Source organism: Bos mutus, chromosome 11 (assembly GCF_027580195.1).
Source record: "Bos mutus isolate GX-2022 chromosome 11, NWIPB_WYAK_1.1, whole genome shotgun sequence".
NCBI classification, from domain to species: Eukaryota; Metazoa; Chordata; class Mammalia; order Artiodactyla; family Bovidae; genus Bos; species Bos mutus.
In genome coordinates this window covers 29,088,182-29,109,655 of record NC_091627.1, presented here as the reverse complement: position 1 = coordinate 29,109,655, position 21,474 = coordinate 29,088,182, and the positions used below count along the sequence as shown (strand labels likewise).

Here is a 21,474-nt window from a genome sequence, read left to right as displayed (position 1 = left end):
TAAATGAATTAAAGACTATTTATTCAGTCATTTCTTTGTTTCAAAGACATGGTTGGGAATCAATAAAATCTTTTATGAGTTCCAATTTCTCAATTTAGGTAGTATGTGTTCTATAAGAGTATATAAAGGCTAATTCAGACAGGAAGACTTGACAATAATGTCAACTGGATCTTGGCCAACGAATCTTTGAAACTGCTGCCAATCAGTCAACAAGCAGTATCAAGGGTACACTCAAGGTCAGAGATAATAAGAATGGACATGGCTTCTCAATGCTTCCCCTTTCTCACCGACGTTTGCTGCACAGAATGTGAGAATCATACAGTCAGAGACACAGAACTCAGGGGGCATTGCCTCTCAAGCCATTTTAAACGGGGGATGCTGAGTACACAGGAGCTTCAGCAAGCAAGGAGTCCACCTTATGATCACATACAGAGCTTGTGCTATGTATTCACCGCTTCACTGGGCTTAACACAGATGGCAGTGAGACAGACCCAGCTATACATTATAATAGCACAGCAAGAGGAAATGGCCAGAAAGAAGCTTGCTCACAGAAGTTGTGAGTTCAGGCTTCCTGTTTTTCAGATGGGAAAACTGAGGTCCCAAAAGGATCTCGCCCAAACCTGTGGCTTTGGAGGCATGACTGACAGCCAGGCATCCCCTACCAGGTCAGCTCTCTCCACACCACATGTTGCCTCCAGCCTGTTAAAGATTCTCCTTGGAGCTTCTTGAATTGATGCTGGATCTGGGAGACAATGCTCTTGATGTAACCTTTCTAACTACGTAGGGGATGATTCTGGTATCCTTTCCAATCCTTCTCTGGGTCTCAGGGTGGAGTTCATTTTTTACAGCTCTGATAATCAGGATCATGGAATATCAGCAATGACTGCAGGTGCCAAGGCAGTCAATCCTTTGAGTGAAGAAGAAAGCAAGAATTACCAAAAGGCCCATCAGGGCTCTAGGAGAAACAATCAACACCCAACTTCTGTGCAAATAATTTTCACTGGGACAATGCACTAAAAATGACAAGCACCTTGAGGAAAGGGACTATGTCTTAATGCTTCTATGGGCCTGACACAGAAGAGGTAAGCAGTAGCTGTTCAATTAACTTAATTCCTAATTGATTATATTCTCTGGGGATGTAACAGTCCCCATTTAAGTTTACCATCATACAGTAAAAAAAAACAAAAAGACTGCATCTCCACTTTATTGCAGAAGGAAATGGCAACCCACTCCAGTACTCTTGCCTGGAAAATTCCATGGATGGAGGAGGCTGGTGGGCTACAGTCTATGGGGTCGCAAAGAGTCTGACATGATTGAGCGACTTCACTTTCTTTCTTTCTATAGTTCTTTTGGAGAAGGAAATGGCAACCCACTCCAGTGTTCTTGCCTGGAGAATCCCATGGACAGAGGGGCCTGGTGGGTTGCAAAGAGTTGGACTTAACTAAGCAACACACACACACTCCATTTTATATCTATTTTAAATGGAAAAATTTTCACAACTTGGGACACCTTCGCTTCCATCTCTACTAAAATAATCCAACTTTTCTTTGATGATTTGTAATCACCAAATTGACTGTTTTTTTTAATGAGCCCTGTTATAATGTAGGAGGAAGATTGAAAGGTTTCAGACTGTTTATGCAATAAATAGCCACAGACAGCTGCTCTTTTGGGGTTTTAGGTCTACATTTGATGATTTCTATCTCCCTTTCACAACATGACTTACAGCTTCTACTTCCTGATGCTCTCTTCTTCCCTTACTCAAGCATCCTGGGGACCCCAACCCCCAGAAACTAGAAGGAACATCTTACCTTCATTTTGCAAGAGGTAGTGGAATTGTCCAAAAGATACAATAACTAAGGCCATCTGTATGGGTCAGAGTAGGCTTATACCCTGTCACAGCTAGTTGCGCTTTTGCGGCAAAGTGGCCTTACGCAGCAGGACGCCAACAGAACACAATGGTTAACTTAGCACAGAGACATTCTCCCTGAAGAACGTGATGGTTTTTTTGTTTTTTTGTGTGGAATTTGTGTGTGTGTGTGTGTGTGTGTGTGGATTTTTGTTGTTGCTGCTTCCTTTTTTTTCCAAGGTACTGAATTGATTTCCTTACACTTGAGAGAGATAGATCAGACAAGCATTTTCCCCCAGTACAGCCAGTATTCACCTTTCCTACACTGTCATATTAACACTGCCATGTTGCAGCTTGATAGGATGGCCGTAGATCAACACTCTGTGTACCTCTATCATCCAGAACAGTTTTTTAAAAGAAACAGAGTGCTATGTTTAGCCTCTGGATGTGGAAAGAACTAGGATTGATTTCACTGTTTTCACCCAGAAAACTATATATAGTAAGTAAAGACATCCATTTTCCAGAAGCTTTTCTGATGTTCCTACTATGCACCAAGTGCAGCGTTGTCTACAAAGATGCTGCCATCAGAGGAACCGAAATGTATGCAGAGCTGTTAAGTGTTGTGCTTCTAGATGCCAAGTGGATGTGATTTTTAAAAAAATCCATTCGGCTTGAATTATGCCAGCTCTTCCTTCTTTCCTATTCCACACTCTGTGGCATAATGAAGGTGATTCTTCTTCCTGAGGTTAAAGAGAATAACTGAGCAGGGGGTTAGGAGGAGACCTCATAGAAGGAAAATTCAGAAAGAACAGACAACAGAGAAAGCACTGGAGCAGGACTGGAAGCAAGGCAGTATGCAGATCCTCAGAAAGAGGCCAGCATTTGAAGATAAGGGAAGGTAGGGTTGAGGAGCTCAGAGACAGGCAGCAAGAAGACAAACTATCCTTCTGTATAGTTTGAATCACTTCTATAGAGGATTAGCTGCCTGGACTTATTTTCAAGCTTAATCACATTCACCTTTGCTGTCTGACTTCATTTGGCATGCAGAAAGCTGGATAAGGAAAGCACAGGGCATGCAACAGTCACCCTAAAGGGACAATACGTTCTCTGCAGGCAGGAACAATGTCATATTTATTTTTTACACCCTCTAAACATCTGGCATAGGACTTTCTTTGCCCTGATAGATGCTTACTAAGTATTTTCTATTTTATTTTTTCAGCTACATCTATATGCATCTAAATATATGAGCAATATTGAAAAATATGTATACCATTTCACAATATTCAAAGAGCTCTCCCATTCATTAGCTTGTTATTGTTAGCTGATAACTTTACAGATGAGGAAACAGAGGCACTGAGAGGTTAAATAGATAGTCCAAGCTCATTATTAAGTTAGGGAGGCAAGATTCTAGCCACAGATTTTGACGCAATGATTCTCAGAATTAAATTTCCATAAGAATCACCTAGGAAAGGTGTTAAAGCACACATTCCAAGCCTTCTATTTAGATACTTACTGTATATCTGGCTTAGAATCTGAAATTTGTGTTTTAGTACATTCCCCATAGTCATGTATAGATGTGAGAGTCAGACCATAAAGAAGGCTAGGGGCCAAATAGTTGAAGCTTTTGAACAGTGGTGGTGGAGAAGACTCTTGAGAGTCCCTTGGACTGCAAGGAGATCAAAACAGTCAATCCTAAAGGAAATCAATCCTGAATATTCATTGGAAGGACTGATGCTGAAGTTGAAACTCCAACATTTTGGCCACCTGATGCGAAGAACCGACTCACTGGAAAAGACCCTGATGCTGGGAAAGACTGAGGGCAGGAGGAGAAGGGAGTGGCAGAGGATGAGATGGTTGGATGGCATCATTGACTCAATGAACATGGGTTTGAGCAAACTGCAGGAGATGGTGAAGGACAGGGAAGCCTGGTGTGCTGCAGTCCATGGGGTTGCAAAGAGTTGGCTGTGACTTAACGACTGAACAACAACAACCCAATCATTCAGGTGAAGGTCCATATACACTAGCCAGGTGCATCATTTACAAAGGGATAAGAATAGAACTGGGAGACACTATGGTAACTCGGCCAAGGATGGACTTCTCTACCATTATGTACCAAAGACAGTCAACGTGGAAGGGCGGCTGGAAACTTTCTCAATTAGCTCTCTTCCTCTACAGTCATAGTACTGTTTGGTGAATAAATGAAATGTTTGTTGAATATATGAACCTGTTTCCAGGATCCTGAAGAGTGTGAAAAGAAGTTTACTTTTAAAACACTTCAAAAACACATAATCTAAAAAAATAACTCATACTATTGAACAACTTCAGCAAATCCTCTGCAGCACCTGCCAAGGTCATAGTTTCGATCTCACCTTCAATTATTGATAGATAGCCTGATAATTTGAGAAGAGAGAAACAGACTTTTTTCAAGCTTTGGAAAAGGAAAGTCCTTTTAATAAGAGATTCTATCCTGATTACATAGCTCTTATCAGGAAATCCCTTGAAAGCTGAATTCCAGAAAGCAACTATTAAAAATGCCATTGAAAAACTGGAAATTATCTGCTTACATAGCTTAGAACAGACCAGGAGGAATTATATATTTGGTGCAGAACAGGAACTAAAGACTGTTCTTATGGCGAGAACTGGAATGAATTTTTGAACTACCTTTGCCTCCACAAGTAAACCTCCTTTCACATTAAACTAGAAAATATTACGGTAAGCACACAAGATGGCAGGAACCCAGCCATTTTTGACTAAGGTAGTCGGTGTACCATTAATGACACCACCAGTCAAGATCTCCAACAAGAAGAGATCAACCCAGAGATTTTCCTCTGGATTACAGAAGAAAATGAGGCTTGAGCCCAGGACCACTTCAACAGGCAGAACCTGGCTGAAGGACAAGAAAGAGATGTAACAAAGCAGGAGCCCATAGACTCTAGACAAAGGGTTAATCCCATTAACACAAACTCAGTCATGACAGCCCCAGGGCTCTAGAGGGACCAAGGCTAGCGCTCCAAAGGACTCAAGAGTTTTAGCAGGAGAAGCCAAGTTCCCTAAAGTGCAAAATTATTCATTCATGATATTGGCACCAAAGATACTGGTGGACTTCTGTCAACAAGACTCTAACTGTAGCTCAGCTCTGGCCATATTACCATTGAATGTGGCCCAAAATATCACCTGATTTAGGACTAATTATGCTTAAACTTCTTAAGCTCACTCTGAATTAAAATGTTTTAAGGATTTCTTCCAAATGCAAGGTGGTGCAGTGGTAAAAATAATTTGCCTGCCAATGCAAGGGACACAGGTTCGATACCCGGGTCAGGAAGATCCCCTGGAATAGGAAATGGCAACCCATTCCAGTATTTTTGCCTGGAAAATTCCATGGACAGAGGAGTCTGGCGGGCTACAGGCAATGGGGTCACAAAGAGTTGGACACAGGGGAGCAATTGAGCACTTTCAAACACAAGACCAAGCATGGGGAATCAACAAAGATCTGCGTTCCCCCGTCTTCCTGCCTTCTATCACTTCACTGAGTTTTGGAGTTTACCTCCCTCCACGAGCACTTTTGACTACATGATGGGTAAACACACTTCCAGGCTCTCCAGTTGACCTTGGAGAAGTACTGTCTCACTGGAGGATGAAATAGACACTGACAGAACAAGTGAAGGCCAAGCAGAGAAAGGACCTTATTACATCCACTTACCTACCTGGCCTGTCGTTCAACCACGGAAACAGGGGAAAGGGGCCCTGCAGGATGTGTGAGTCCGAGAGTCGTGCTGTTCTTGGGGTTTCTGGGTGATCAAAAAGTGATGCGTGATTTGTCTAATGTCTTTACCATGCATTGAAATTAAGCTACAAATTTGGAATTATTATTATCTCTTCTTTCTCACTATGAAAAAAATAATCTGTTGTTTTAATATCATGCTCAGAAGAAACATTTAAGCCAAATACGGATATCAATTTTATCTAGGATTAATGAAGTGAATATTTTTAAACAGTCCTGTCAGGAAAAATTTTGTCTTTGGGGCACTGAAACAAAGCAGTCAGCTTCTGGGTCTTTTTGCCTGTTGGATCGACAGCTCAGTGAAAGAAAACTCTATATAAATACATACACATTAATATTTTCTTTCTACTGAAATATATATTTATCATGCACGTATTCCTCAGCTTTAATGCATGCTGTCAGACATGGAAAATTAGCTTTTGCATTTACTAACTCCTCCATGGAAAAGAGGTCCCTCATGTGTTAAACAAAAGGGAGCTTTATTGTTTATGAGTCTGGAAAAATAAATGTTGCCATGGCTTTAAGATCTGGTGATTGGTAATCAGTTTTTATAAATGACCATGAATCACTTTTGTGCTGGCTGGGCTTTGTTTGGAATGTGAGATGGCTGTTCTGTCTTACAAGTAAGGAATTATTAATGTACCCTCCCTGGAGGGTTTCAATTTCACCCGTACAAATAGCTGTATATCTACCAAGTGTATGTTCGGTGTGCCTATCTATGAAATTTAAAATTATATGCTTTGTGTAAAACAGAATATATAATAGACTCTGAAATTGAATAAAACTTATTGGACTCATTTTTTATCCTTTGTGACATTTTTCTAGTAAGAGAGTTCAGACAAAAGGCATTGCCACCAAGGAGCCAGGAATGCAAAGTCCTGTCCAATTTAAATAATCACTCCTTTCTGTCATGTTTTACAAAGAGATGTATTCAAACATGCTCTTTGAGCATTTCTATATTTGCTGCTTAGCTTTTACAAATATGAGCAGGCAAAGACACCCCCATTTCCATTTGTATGTTTATGTTACTTGAAAAAAATATAATCCTCACAATTGTCTCATTATAATAATGAGAGGGTTTTCTTCTCTGATAAATAGGACAGAGGCCTGGCTCACATATTTTGTGCAAAACTTCACATTCCTCCTCTTCTTATCAAATAAGGTAAGAAGCGAAGTCCAAGATAATAAGTTCATGGCAAACCTGATCATGCCACCTGCCTTGTTAAAACCCTTTGTTGGTTACCTATAGTCATACGGTTCAAACTTCTTAGTATGGCTAACAAAGGCTTCTCATGACTTACCTGATGATTACCTCTCCACTTTCATCTCCCGACTTCCTTTTGCCAAATCCTTTTCTGATTCTCTAGGCATCTATCTGAACTCCTTTCAATTCTGGGAATGCAGAATTCTCAGTATTTATCTTCCTCTCTTTCTCCCCCTCTTCCTGGCTTAGGATTTACCCCTACCCCCTGCCTCTCTCTCTGTGCCTCTCTCTCTTATCTAAGATTACATAAACTGGTGAACAGTGGTGCTGGCTGAAGACTCCATAGGTAGAAAGTTACACGTGCCTATTCCTGGAAAAGCCTCTTAAAATGAAAGGCACCCAATGCTGTCATATTGCCATCAAATGACCACTTGATATTTTCAAGGAACAGTGTTCATCTGGATGGTCAGCACTGGTCTCTGTTGCTGGCAGGATGGACAGCTGGAAGCACAATAGACAGATCAGTCTTGGGAAGTCAGAACCTATGCTACTGAACCCATGCATATCCTCCATCTTGGCCACAGCCACTACTCTTCATGTGTCCATCATGCCATTATCAAGATGGCTGATGACAGAAGCCAGCTGCTGTCAACGGGCTGAGTGATTCTGCCCACTTGGTTGTTTTGTGTCTCTTCTGTGCTGGATGCTCTCTTGCGGGTATTAATGTGCACTAAACAAACTTCACGCAATTTCAAATGGGAATTTCATGACAATTCCCATTGGACCATCTATATATCATTAACCGAGAATTCTTTGGTCCTAACCTTTCCATCTGTTTCTATTCACCCCTGTCCAATTATAGAAAGTTTGTTATAAAATAGTAAGAAAAATATTTAAAAATGTATTCTATAAAAAGTGAAAGATGTTCAATTAAACAACCAATTATCACTAGAATAATCAATTTTCCCAACAGTATCAAAAATTAGCTGATTCAAAATTTGAAAAATATAAGTACTTTTCATTAGCTTTAGACAGGCCACACAGTATCAAGAGACATAGTCCAATTAATACTTTCATATATTTTGTCTCAATTTTCTTTTCAACTTGTAAACACATATCAATTTGCAACCTAAAATATCAGACTCATGGCATAGATATTTTTAAATGTTTTACACCTCTCAAATGAAATGTTTATTGAGATATGAAGAATTAGTTTCTAAGACAATGAGTAGTACTCCAACTATGTTAAGTCAGAACTGGATTTACTGGAATTTTAAAACAAGACACTGATATTTCCCTGAAGATTTATTCCACTGTATGACACATATTGGAGATATTTGTGGTTAGTTTTCTGGAGCACACTTCAGGAAACTTACTACTAATATAGCTGTTAAAAGTATGCAGCACACACACACAACAAAAAATCAATGCCCGTTTATTAAACTTTTAAAGAAAGTAGAAGACGATAAATTTAGTGATCTTATGCTCATTGGTTAAGTCATGGAAAAAGTCTACAAAGATTTCAAGAATTATAAATGCCAATACTAATAAAGCTAAACTCCTTGAGAGAAAAGGAATGCATGCCAAATATCCAATAATCAATGGCAAAAAATAGCAGTGCAATTACACTTTCTCAATGATATTTACTCCATATGAATCAAGTAACTTTAAAGGTCTGAAGAAGTTTGTGACCTATCTGAACTTGTATACAAATCTATGTTGCAATTGAAAATTTTTGTAATACAAATCAATAAAAATGATTTTACATATTTTTCTAATATGAACCAATATGAAATTTTTCATTGTAATTAACAGTTATCTAAATTGTTTGCAAAACTATAAAAAAAAAACTCCTAAGAACACTTTCTGATATTAATAAATTTAGAGTTGTTTTTCAATTTATGTACTTTTTGAATTAAGTTTTAATAATAATGAGTTGACAGAATAATTTACTTCATCTTAACAATCATATTTGGGCTTCCCAGGTGGTACAAATGGTAAAGAACCTGCCTGCCAAGGCAGGAGATGTAAGAGATGCAGGTTCAATCCCTGGGTCAGGAAGATCCCCTGGAGAAGGGCATGGTAACTCACTCCAGTATTCTTGTCTGGAGAATCCCATGGACAGAGGAGTCTGGTGGGCTACAGTCCATGGGGTCGCACAGAGTCAGACACAACTAAAGCAACCTAGCCTGCACAACAATCATATTTATGAAACTGATACACATTTGCTTTAAAGTCAACCCAATTCTTTAAAAAGAATAAACCAGTCTTATCATTGTGGATATATATATTAAAGGCAAATTATTCCTTTTGATAGTTGATTAAGTTGGACAACTTTTAAGTATGTTTGGAACAACTTATTCACAAGAATCTATGTTTTCAACTGCAAATTTTATGAGATAAGTATATCCCATAAAACATAACATCTGCCATGAGATACGCTTTATGTACAAAACACATCAGAAGTACAAAAATCTTCTTACAAATAAATCTCACCAAATTTTCATATTCATGCACTGAGATATTGGGTCAAATAAAACTACTATTAAAACTAATTCACCTGTTTCCTTTCACCTTTTAATGTGACTCTTTGAAAATGCAAATTATTTGTGTGACTTACATTTTATATTGGACAGCATTGTCTAGAGCTCCTCAGCCCACATTGTGATAAAGATCAGGAAAGTTGGCATGACCCTGAAAAATATTATAAATGCATGCAGTTATCCATTACATATCATGCAAATGTGAGCTATTTCTGAACCCTGTGATAGGGATACAAGAGAGTCTGTCACCAAATCAATAGCTCCACACCATTTACCTAAGTCTATATTAATCTGCTCTAGCAAAGAGAACACATCTGGCAAGGCAGCTGTGATTGTGGCTATGCTTTGCTGAGCTTGCAGTAATCTACCATCATTCTCCAAGCTCCATACAGTTTTTGCAACTAGACTCATGAATTAAATGGAAATACGATAAGGACCACCACCTGCATCCCTTAGAAGCTCTAAGTAGAATGCAAATCTCAACCATACCCTCTAGAATGAAATATGGAGCTTGATTCACTATCTTGACTGCAGGGGTGTAGAGGGCTGAGGGGTAGGTCAGAGGTCTTCTCTATGGTAGCTTTGACCCCAATATGTTAGCAGTACCAACTGCCAACTATGTCAAAACCATTGTCTATTTGAAGATGGGAAAATAAACACCAGAGGACACCACATGCCCCTATTCTAACAGAAGGACCATATGATTTAGGTCTCTGGGAATCAATAAGAACTCAAATCCTGTAAAGACCAGTCCTTTGAAAGTCTTGGTATTCCTCCTTCCCCGTAGGTACACATGTAAATGACCTTAGATCTCTTTAGAGAAAGATTGGGGAAATAAGTTACTGAGCATGTATGCCATGATGCTACATGGTCCTTCTTCCTAGAGACTTAGCCACCTCTTCAGGCAATCACCTTGGTTCTGAGTGCACTTTAACATAATAGACCTGCCATGTTTGGGCATTTAGCTCAGCTATTAGTTTTGAAAATAAGAGTTTCTTTACATGCAACCAAAGATGCCCTCGAGCTTTCCTATTTGGCTTTTTATTGCCTTTACTTATCTTCAGCTGATCATTATCTTTCTATAAAGCATCAGTGGCATTTGACAATAGCCATCTAATCCTATTACCCTAACAGAGAATATTTATACATCTCATTGGAGAAGGGCATGGCAACCCACTCCAGTATTCTTGCCTGGAGAATCTCATAGACAGAGGAGCCTGGCAGGCTACAGTCCATAGGGGTGCAGAGTTAGACACGACAGAAGCAACTTAGCATGCACACATGCGTGCTTTCATCTCATATGCTGATCTCAAAAGACCCTGTTAAATCCTGCATGCTAGCACATTCCCTTCCACCAGTTCACCATCTCATTTTAGCACTAGTGAAAATGTTAACAGGTTGGAGGGATACCTTTGGCCAAGGGCTCTCTGTGCACCAATGATTGGGTCTTTATTGCAGCCTGGTGGCTTCTGATGGAAAACCTCATCTTAGCACCTGCTTTCCTGGCCCACTCCCAGTATCAGTCTTCACAGGCTGGATTCTTTGGAGCAGATGTCAAAATGGAGAGATGGTGTTTTGGGTGGAAATTGTTGCTTCCTAGAGGAGGTGAAAATGGAGCTGCCCCTTAGAATGCAGGATTGAGACAGTAGAGAGAGAGAGATACAGAGACTATTCCATGGGTTTTGTTTTTGTTGTTTCTTTTTTAAAGGAATAGGGACAAAATCAGTGCTTTGAGAAGACTGGCATTTGAGATCAGGATAGACTTGAGACTGAGGAAAAGTAATCAGAGACTGGTCACATGACAGTGAAATCAAAAGAGGAGTGAAAGGGATAAAACAACAAAGAATTGCAAGGAAAGAACTGATGTGATCTAGAAACAATCTTCATGAGAAAGAGAAAGATTTGGGACCTGATGTTTAGGATGATAATAGCACCCTTGAAAGAGAATGAGACTTTGGGAAGACAGGTAATGAGTTGAGATTCCCAATGAGTTTGCTGAGATGGCAAAAGCTGTACATTTCAGGAAAGGTGCTCTATAGGTTTGTCTCTCATAGTAAGAGTCTAGATTGTGGGTCAGAGAAAAGAATGTGTTATATCAGTTTGGAAACAGACATTGAAAGCCTGAAAGACAAAACTTAGAAAGAGCTTACAAACTTGAGAGTTGAGGTTTGGGGGACACTCACTGAGGGACCAGAGGAGGAAAACAGGAGCTACCGATACAGGGAGAACCTACACAGTGCCTGGTAAGTGCCTTGGGAGAAGGATTTCACACAGGCAGCTCATCAGTGAGGCAAACCTACTACAACTCCCATGAGCCAGTTTGCACAAGTTCTACACTGATACTTAATTTTTCTCAATTAATTTTTTAATGTTTTTTCATTCATTATTTATGATAAATGTTGCCAGATATTTGATTCTATCTTCCCTCAAGGTTAGAGTTTATTCCTTTAAATACACGAAAAGAGAAAACATGTCTTTGCTGAGGAAATCTTGGAAAAAGATTTGGAGATAAAAATATTTTCAAGGTGAGTCTTCCTGGCTACTACAACACAGTATCTAGACACAGCATCATTATACCCCGATTTGAGGGGTCAATAATACAGCCGACAGCTTGTGCCCAGGACACAGATCCACAGAGATGCTCAATGGGTTTGCATCCTTGATCTTTGAAAAGGCCAACCCAGCACCACAAAGAGATGCCTCCAGTTCTAAATATACAAAATCTACTTAGCGAAACTGGTAGCCTCTTATTTTCACATTTAATAAAAGTATGCACAGCTAATCCTCTCCAAAAGCTTTAGCAACTCTCTCCTTGTAGCAGTTTTAGAAACCTTACAGCCATCAAAACCCACATATCTCAAATCTACCAGTCTCCCCCTTTAGTTACCCAGTCTCCCCCTTTCTTTCCTAACTCTGTGTTCTCCAGAACCTCAATCCAGGTCCACAAGATCTAGGCCTCTTCAACAACAGCCCCTTTCACCTTCCTGCCTTATGTAAAATGTGGCTTTTTCTTGAGGAATCACGTCTGCCTCCCTCCCGTTTTGAAACCAATCATTCTTGCACATCCTTTGCTAGCTATTCAATTCTACTTCTGGACTATTTCTCCACTGTTTTCTTGCAGAAACCCACTGCTCCTTCTAGATCTGTGGCATTCTGTCTCTGGGTCCTTTTCTGTCCCTCATCCATCATCATCTATCCATCCCCATATCGTGTCTTAGTCCATAGACACTAGCAGTCGGTCCACAGTTCACTTCTCTACCCAGGCATTTCCCAGGCCCAGGTGGATGGACTTCCAACCGTGCGCTCACTCAGTGCATGTCCCCTCCCCTGGGCTCCTTCCCCATTTCTCTTCCCCATCTCCATCATAAGCAGTTTATGATTGCCAGGAACCCACTCCACTTAAAAAATAAGAAATATGTTCGATACTGCCCTCTGAGCCCAACACTCCCTTGCAGCGATCCCTCCAACACCTCCCGGAGCCAATCTTCAATCCCAGAGAGCTTCTCAGTGTTTTCCCACCAGCACATCTTACTCTCTATGGCCTTTCATCTTCAGTTAATTCCTTGTAGAGTTTAAATTCCAAGGTCTCATTTCGTTCTTTTCTTAACAATGTCCTCGACTGTCTTGCCAAAAAATATTATAGTCTGGGCTACCATCACCTCTTTTCTAAACTACTGAAACAGCTGATTTATCCCATAGCTTCTCCAGTAGCTCTCTCACTTCAGTTCAGTTCAGATGCTCAGTCGTATCCGACTCTTTGCAACCCCATGAATCGCAGCACGCCAGGCCTCCCTGTCCATCACCATCTCCCGGAGTTTACCCAAACTCATGTCCATCGAGTCGGTGATGACATCAAGCCATCTTATCCTCTGTCATCCCCTTCTCCTCCTGCCCCTAATCCTTCCCAGCATCAGGGTCTTTTCCAATGAGTCAACTCTTCGCATGAGGTGGCCAAAGTATTGGAGTTTCAGCTTCAATATCAGTCCTTCCAATGAACACCTAGGACTGATCTCCTTTAGGATGGACTGGTTGGATCTCCTTGCAGTCCAAGGGACTCTCAAGAGTCTTCTTCAACACCACAGTTCAAAAGCATCAATTCTTCAGCACTCAGCTTTCTTCTCAGTCCAACTCTCACATCCATACATGACCACTGGAAAAACCATAGCCTTGATTAGATGGACCTTTGTTGGCAAAGTAATGTCTCTGCTTTTCAATATGCTATCTACGTTGGTCAGAACTTTCCTTCCAAGGAGTAAGCGTCTTTTAATATCATGGCTGCAATCACCATCTGCAGTGATTTTGGAGCCCCAAAAAATAAAGTCTGACACTGTTTCCACTGTTTCCCCCTCTACTTCCCATGAAGTGATGGGACTGGATGCCATGATCTTCGTCTTCTGAATGTTGAGCTTTAAGCCAACTTTTTCACCCTCCTCTTTCACTTTCATCAAGAGGCTTTTTAGTTCCTCTTCATTTTCTGCCATAAGGGTGGTGTCATCTGCATATTTGAGGTTATTGATATTTCTCCTGGCAATCTTGATTCCAGCTTGTGCTTCTTCCAGCCCAGCATTTCTCATGATGTACTCTGCATATAAGTTAAATAAGCAGGGTGACAATATACAGCCTTGACGTACTCCTTTTCCTATTTGAAACCAGTCTGTTGTTCCTTGTCCAGTTCTAACTGCTGCTTCTTGACCTACATATAGGTTTCTCAAGAGGTAGGTCAGGTGATCTGGTATTCCCATCTCTTTCAGAATTTTCCACAGTCTATTGTGATCCACACAGTCAAAGGCTTTGATACAGTCAATAAAGCAGAAATACTCACTCTCTAGATCTTTCTTAACTGCAAATCTGATCACAACACCTCCCTGCTTTCAATACATCAGCAGTTCCCCTATCCTGAGCTTGCTTACAAGGGCCTGCTTAATGGAGCCATGACTTTTATCTCAAAAGTCCTCTCCTCTAACTCTCCTTGACTAATTTCTGCTCCCATCCAACTGCCATACTCAAGGACTTTCAGTTCTGGCATGCATCTCCTCCTCCCCTATTCCTTTACCTCTCCCATCTTTTCTTCTCTCCTCCCCTCTCCTCTCCTTCCCTCCCTTTTCTTCTCATTCCTTACGTTCCCTCTCCTCCCTTCCTTTTTCCTCTCTTTTCTCCTCCCTAACTCATCACTTTCTGCAACTCTTCCTGGAATAGTTTATTCCATCCTTGAGCCTGTTGATGCTTCAGGTACAGACTCCTCCAGAAAGGCTTTCCTGGCCCCTAGTTCTAATAAAACTGGTTTTCACAAACACTACTTTAGGTTATAACAGGTCTTGTTATCTGAATTAGAATTTCAACTTCTTAGCAGTGCTGTCTCCACATAATGCTCTCCCAACGCTCCCTTTGTTCTTATCGTCTGTGCTCTTCACTCCTGACCCTAACACCCAGACGCCTTCATGGCTCAGAGCAAACCACCTCTCTCACCTCCTCCTTCATCCCTCTTGTAAACTGAATTTTTCATATTTTCATGAGCTCATGCCTCCTCTTTAGCCACAACACACTCCTGGACATTCCTCAGTACACCAAGCTCTTTGATACCTTCATGTCTGCACATTTTTTTTGCTTTCTGCTTAAAAGGATCCTATCCTCTTCTCTTTGCCTGGAGACTTCCAACTCAGCTTTGAAGACTTAGCTCAGATGTCAGCTCTTACATGAGTCTCATTCTCTCCCCTGTGCTCCCTCAATATTCTGCCTAAAATTCTCTCAGAGCACAGGGTACTGTAATTCCAGGTTTATATGTGTGTTTCTCAATGAAACAATAGTCTTTAAGTTGGGAAAACATCTATTCAATTTGTATCCATTAGGTCTTGAGCATAGAGAAAAAGAGAAAAGGTTTTAATCATTATACCAGTGTGGTATGGTTCAAAAATGTTTTCTCAAGGCCCACAATTTCCATTATTTCCCCAAATTCAGCTGAGCTTTCAAACAATCACAATTGTCAGTGAATTACACATTAAAATGTATGTGACAAATATTTTGCTTCTAACTAGTCAGTATTTATAGACAAAACAGTCTAAACTGCATTGCTTGTATTTTCATAAGGCCACAAGAATTTGCTAAAGGCAAAGCTGGTTGTTTTGACCATGCATTTCCATATTTCACAGGAAGATGATGATACAATACCACCCTGCAATAAACCTCAAGCCTAAGCAAGAATTTATTAGAATGAAATTGTTGTTTTGAATGTTTATTATTTCTTCTCATCTTACCAAATCTAGTATAATCTGAATGAAAAGTATGAAAAGGAAAAAGAAAGCAAAAAAAATTATTTGGCTTTTAGTCTAGAATTTGATTAATGACTCTAACTTTCTTGGAAATGGTGTTATTTCACTAAAATATTAAAGCCTTTGTATTATTATTTACTGAGGCTCAAAACAACACATTTCTAACTTGTATCTGCTTCCTATCTGTCATTTGGAGTGAAATTAGTTCACTGAATCAGATATCATTCTAGGTAGTAGCCAAATACACATTCTCAGTGGATCTAATTTGATCCCAGCCCTCTAACTTACAGAGTCTAAAATACTGTGGGGAGTCAAGGGGAAAGGTGTGAGTATCATTGGAGAATCCTGCATTACTTCTGCTGGAATTTATCAGAAAGTCAAAGGGAATAAAGTATTTCTTTTAATCAATGAGTCTTTGTTGGATGCTTATTAGGTAGGAGAAATGTATGTAAGCTTTAGGGGTGCAACAAAAAAGAAGGGACACCCCCATCACTGTCCTCACAGAGCTGCCAGTCTAGCAGGGTGACAGGTAAGTAAATAAGAAGCTGCAATGCAGTAGGACAAGCGCTGCTGCTGCTGCTAAGTCGCTTCAGTCGTGTCCGACTCTGTGCGACCCCAGAGACGGCAGCCCACCAGGCTCCCCCATCCCTGGGATTCTCCAGGCAAGAGCACTGGAATGGGTTGCCATTTCCTCCTCCAATGCATGAAAGTGAAAAGTCAAAGTGAAGTCACTCAGTCGTGTCCAACTCTTAGTGACCCCATGGACTGCAGCCTATCAGGCTCCTCCGTCCATGGGATTTTCCAGGCAAGAGTACTGGAGTGGGGTGCCAAGTGCCACTATAAGGGAAATATTGTGTGTCATAGGGTGACATGTAGTAGGGTATCAGGCATCTGAACATCTCCTGGCCCTCAAACCACTAGATGCTAATAGTATGTTAAATGCACTTTAGGAGTAAAAGGGAAGAATTAGGTTTTCAAAAACCCATCATAGGTGTTCAAAATGTTTATTGAATATTTGTTGTTGATCAGTCACTAAGTTATGTCTGACTTTTTGTGACCCCATGGACTGCAGCAAGCCAGGCTTCCCTATTCTCCACTATCTCCTAGAGTTTGCTCAGATTTATGGCCACTGAGTTGGTATATCACCCTCTTCTGCCTTTGCCTTCAATCTTTCCCAGCATCAGGGTCTTTTCCAATGAGTCAAGTGAATAAATGCAGAGGCTTTCAGTCAAACAAAAGCAGTGTCCTTGGGTCACAGTGGCAATGCCTGGAGTTGGGACCAGTACTGTATAATGGCTTGATCCAGAACACAGCAGTGCAGTGAATAGTGAGCTCTGGGGAGGGTTGAGAACTCCACATCACCTGCTTAGGGTAAAAGATCTCGCTAGCACAGCTACAAATGGAAAGTCAGTGTCCCATCTTTATCCTTCCCTAGAGGTAAGAGTCTACAGAGCTGACCCCTCAAGTTCCCCTAGAGTTCAACAACTCGGGGGGAAACAGCCAGCTGCATTCACAAATAGATTATCCCAAGCAGCCCAAAGGTGTTTTTCCTACATTTTACTGGATTTACACTCAATTTGATTTCCCCAAAACAAAGATGACTTGGAATCCTAAAAAGAGATCCATTTTCAGAGCAAATATCTGAAAAACCTGTCAGGAGTACAATCCATTTTAGAATCTCCAAAGCACTAAGGCCTCAGTATATCGCTGTTCTACAGTGGATTTGAGATTTGTAGTTTCTAGACTCTACTTGGCAAAAGGATCTGTGTCTCTGCCAGATCATTTAGCAAGTGTTCATAGCACTTCAATCTGTCATGGGTTGTGTTTAATAAGGCGTGTGTGTCCACAGCTACCCTCTCCAGGCTGACTGGAACTTGTCACCTGCTAGGTGGTTGCCATCACTCTTTTCCAATGAGACAGAAATGTGTGTATAATGAAGGGGTAGACAAGGGAAGCATTCTGCCTCAGTGGTGAGTTCCTACTTTTTTGGGGGGGATTCCAAAGAGGAAAATCCACAAACTTGGTTGAATGTATAGAAAAATGGACCATACTCCCAGTGCTCTGAGAATTCTTCCCTATCTTCAAGTCCAGTGAAAATTAAAGAGCCAAAACTTCAGAGGTGTTCAAGAGACCATTTGGTTCAGCCCAAAGCATCCAGACAAATAAAAGTTTATTTCATCTTTGTATGTGTGGTTTAGATAGAGGATAGGGGTACTGCTTGGAGTCAGACAGCAAATCAACAAAGTGTTTGAGTCTAGAAACCAAGCCTCCTACCTGCAAATGGCCTTAGCCAGAGCTCTCCAACTCTTTCAACTAAATCTCTTTCATTACAGACAAGGGTATACACATACCCCAAGAGAAAAGGTTAGAACCCATACAGGTGACTTCAGGCATGGAATTTCCTTGAACTTAAATATTGGAACTTTTTAAAAACAATTTGTGAATTTTGTATTCTACTCATGAAGTATCTGTTTGAATTAATATAAAATCGCTTTCGCTTCAAAAAGGTCCCACATTTGTTCCATTATCTTTGCATATCCCCAGGGTTATGGGAACCCAAGTTCAAGAAACATGTCCTGCTTCGTGAAAATACAGCTATTGGTTCTCTGGCTTCCTTTATTCCATCCCAGCAGAGTCTTGTTATACAAATGCCATTTTTCCACCCATGCCATCTAGATCCATCTTATGAGAGGTATTCATGGTAGGACAAGACAAGGAAAATAATCCCCTCTTTTCACATAATTTTTGCTTTTTAAGCTTAGTCCTCCAACCTGTAAAGTTTCCTAGGCCTAGGCCATAACACCTCTGACTTGCAAATGAGGATATAGCAAGAGTCATTATTCCTTGCAAAATCTATCCAAACAAATACTGGCTCCTCACCTTCCAAACTGGGACATAAGAAGTACAGGAGCAAGGAAAGCTTGTGGTAACTCTAAATTGTTGTTGTTGCTTAGTTGCTCAGTCAGGTCCGACTCTTTGTGACCCTATGGACTACAGCACTAGAGGCTTCCCTGTCCTACATCATCTTTCAGAGCTTGCTCAAACTCATGTCCATGGAGTCATGATGCCATCCAACCATCTCATCCTCTATCATCCCCTTTTCCCCCTGCCTTCAATTTTTCCCAGCATCAGGGTCTTTTCAAATGAGTCAACTCTTGACATCAGGCAGTCAAAGTATTAGAGCTTCAGTTTCAGCATCAGCCCTTCCAGTGAATATTCTGGATTGACTTCCTTTAGGATTGACTGATTTGATCTCCTTGCTGCCCAAGGACTCTCAAGAGTCTTTTTCAATACCACAGTACAAAAGCATCAGCACTTCAGTGCTCAGCCTTCTTTACAGTTCATCTCTCACATCCAAACATGACTCCTGGAAAAACCATAGCTTTCACTACATGGACCTTTGTCGGCAAAGTAACACCTCTGCTTTTTAATATACTGTCTAGGTTGGTCATAGCTTTTCTTCCAAGGAGCAAGCATCTTTTAATTTCATGGCTGCGGTCACTACCTACAGTGATTTTGGAGCCCAAGAAAGTAAAGTCTGTTTCTGTTTCCATTGTTTCCTCATCTAATTGCCATGAAGTGATGGGATCAGATGTCACAATCTTAGTTTTTTGAGGGTTTTTTGAACGGTAACTCTATGAGTTGGTGAGAAACACAGCAACAAGAGATTAGGGATCCTGGTTCTATTTTCTAGCTCTGAGTCTATTCTCCGGGAAAAAGTAATACTATATAGTAGAAACCAAATTCCTTCTTCAAATATCAATTCATCTGTTTTTTAAAAGGGCTTCACTGATGACTCAGCAGGTAAGGAACCTGCCTGCAATGCAGGAGACAGAGGAGATGCAGACATGCACGTTCAATCCCTGGGTCATGAAGATCCCCTGGAGGAGGAAATGGCAACCCACTTCAGTATTCTTGCCTGAAAAACCCCATGAACAGAGGAGCCTGGCGGGCTACAGTCCATGGAGTTGCAAAGAGTTGGACACAACAGAGAACAGCACTCAAATTTATTTTCAATACAAATTATACCCAGACATCTAGAAGAAGAACTACTTGGATGCAAAATATTGGACAGAAAATAAATGCATACTGTTAAGTTTAGCCATGAATGCCACCTGCATACCTTAGGTTCAACCCCAAGAGTTGTTTTTGAATGCTATGGTATTTACAGACACCACATACCCACCCTGTAAAATTAGGGATTCTTCCTGCCCTGGAGCATTCCAGGACACAGCACCTGTGATGGTAAATTTTATGTGTATTTTACGTGTCAACTTGACTGAGTCAGAGGGTCCCCAGATATTTGGTTAACAATTATTTCTAGGTATGTCTATGAGGGCGATTCTGGAGGAGATTAACATTTGAATCAGTAGACTGAATGAAACAGATTGCCCTTCCCAAAGTGGTGGACTTCGTCTAAACAGCTGAAGGCCAGAATACAATAAAAAGACTGAGTAAGAAAGAATTCTCTCTCTCTCCATCTGTCTTCAAGCTGGGACATCAGTCTCCTCCTGCCTTCAAACTCCAACTCAGACTTGGACTAGAATTGATGCCATTGGCTCTCCTAGATCTCCAGCCTGCCAACTGAAGGTCTTGGGACTTTTCAGGCTCCATAATCATGTTAGCCAATTCAATACATACATAATAAATATAAGTATTTAATATATACAATCCTTTATATATGTGTATATATATATACACATATATATGTGTGTTTGTGTGTGTGTATATATATATTATATATTCCAGAGAAGGAAATGGCAACCCACTCCAGTATTCTTGCCTAGAAAATTCCATGCACAGAGGAGCATGGTGGGCTACAGTCCATGTGGTCACAAAAGTCAGACACGACTGAGCAACTGAGCACATACTATATATTCCACATAGTTTCTCAATATACACACACACATATGTATATACATATATACACATGTACAATGAGATATAGATATAGATGAAGATGTAGATCATTGGTTCTGTTTCTCTAGAAAACTCTGAGTAACAGAGCTCCCCACTACCACCACTAGATCTGGATCTGCCCAGATGACTTGTGGTTACTGACTACATCACTGTCATTTTCTCACTTATAATTATCTAGTAAATGTCTTTTTTTCTCTCATTTTGAAATGTTTCCTTTAAAATGGCAGCATTTTCTTGGTCTGTGCTATTTTATGGCTGGTGAGTAACTGGGTTTTATGGCATGTCTATTACAAATAGACTTGGATCTCACAGAGGAATTTCTGTGTGTTTCTTAAGTTGAATAAAATATTATGCATATGCTTTTTTATGTTTTTGGCAAGAGTTCCATCACACTGGCTTGGTGCAGTTTATGCATTTCTTATTTTCTATTTTAATATAGGCTTTACTCCTTGGGATTTCTATTAGTAATGCTGGAGGACTTGGAAAGGCTTTTAGAAGTAAAAGTTCTTATTGAAACCCTTTCACAATGCATAATTAAAAGGATGATACAGTACCTTTAGTAGATGAGGCCAGTTACAGTGGCAACTTTAAGGAAAAGACCCGGCATTCTAACCCTTGCACTGGGACTCTAGAAGGTCAGCCAGTTACCCATCACTCCACAGTTATCCCTTCCCAGAAGGCCGCATGATCTAATAAAGAAGGAAATGACTATTGGGCTCTCTCTCTAACGGGACCCATTCCAACACTGAGAACAAAAGGATGCCCCCAGATAACTTGGGGAATCAGCAAAGCTCTGCACAATGGAGCCACCACTGTCACCAGGGCTACCCTGTGAGCAGCAGCTCTGATTGCAGAGGAGCAGGACTTTGTCTAGGATTCCTGACACCAGTCTGCCTTCCCTTCACCCCATCTAG

General features: G+C 40.6%; 1 long non-coding RNA gene across 1 annotated transcript in view; it reads right to left on the bottom strand.

The window, feature by feature from the left end:
- LOC138989968 (uncharacterized) overlaps positions 1-21,474 on the bottom strand; it is a 222,492-nt gene that overhangs the window by 189,108 nt on the left and 11,910 nt on the right. Inside the window, exon 2 of the long non-coding RNA XR_011466158.1 lies at positions 9,452-9,525. This is a non-coding gene — a long non-coding RNA (uncharacterized lncRNA). The remainder of the gene's footprint in view (positions 1-9,451; positions 9,526-21,474) is intronic.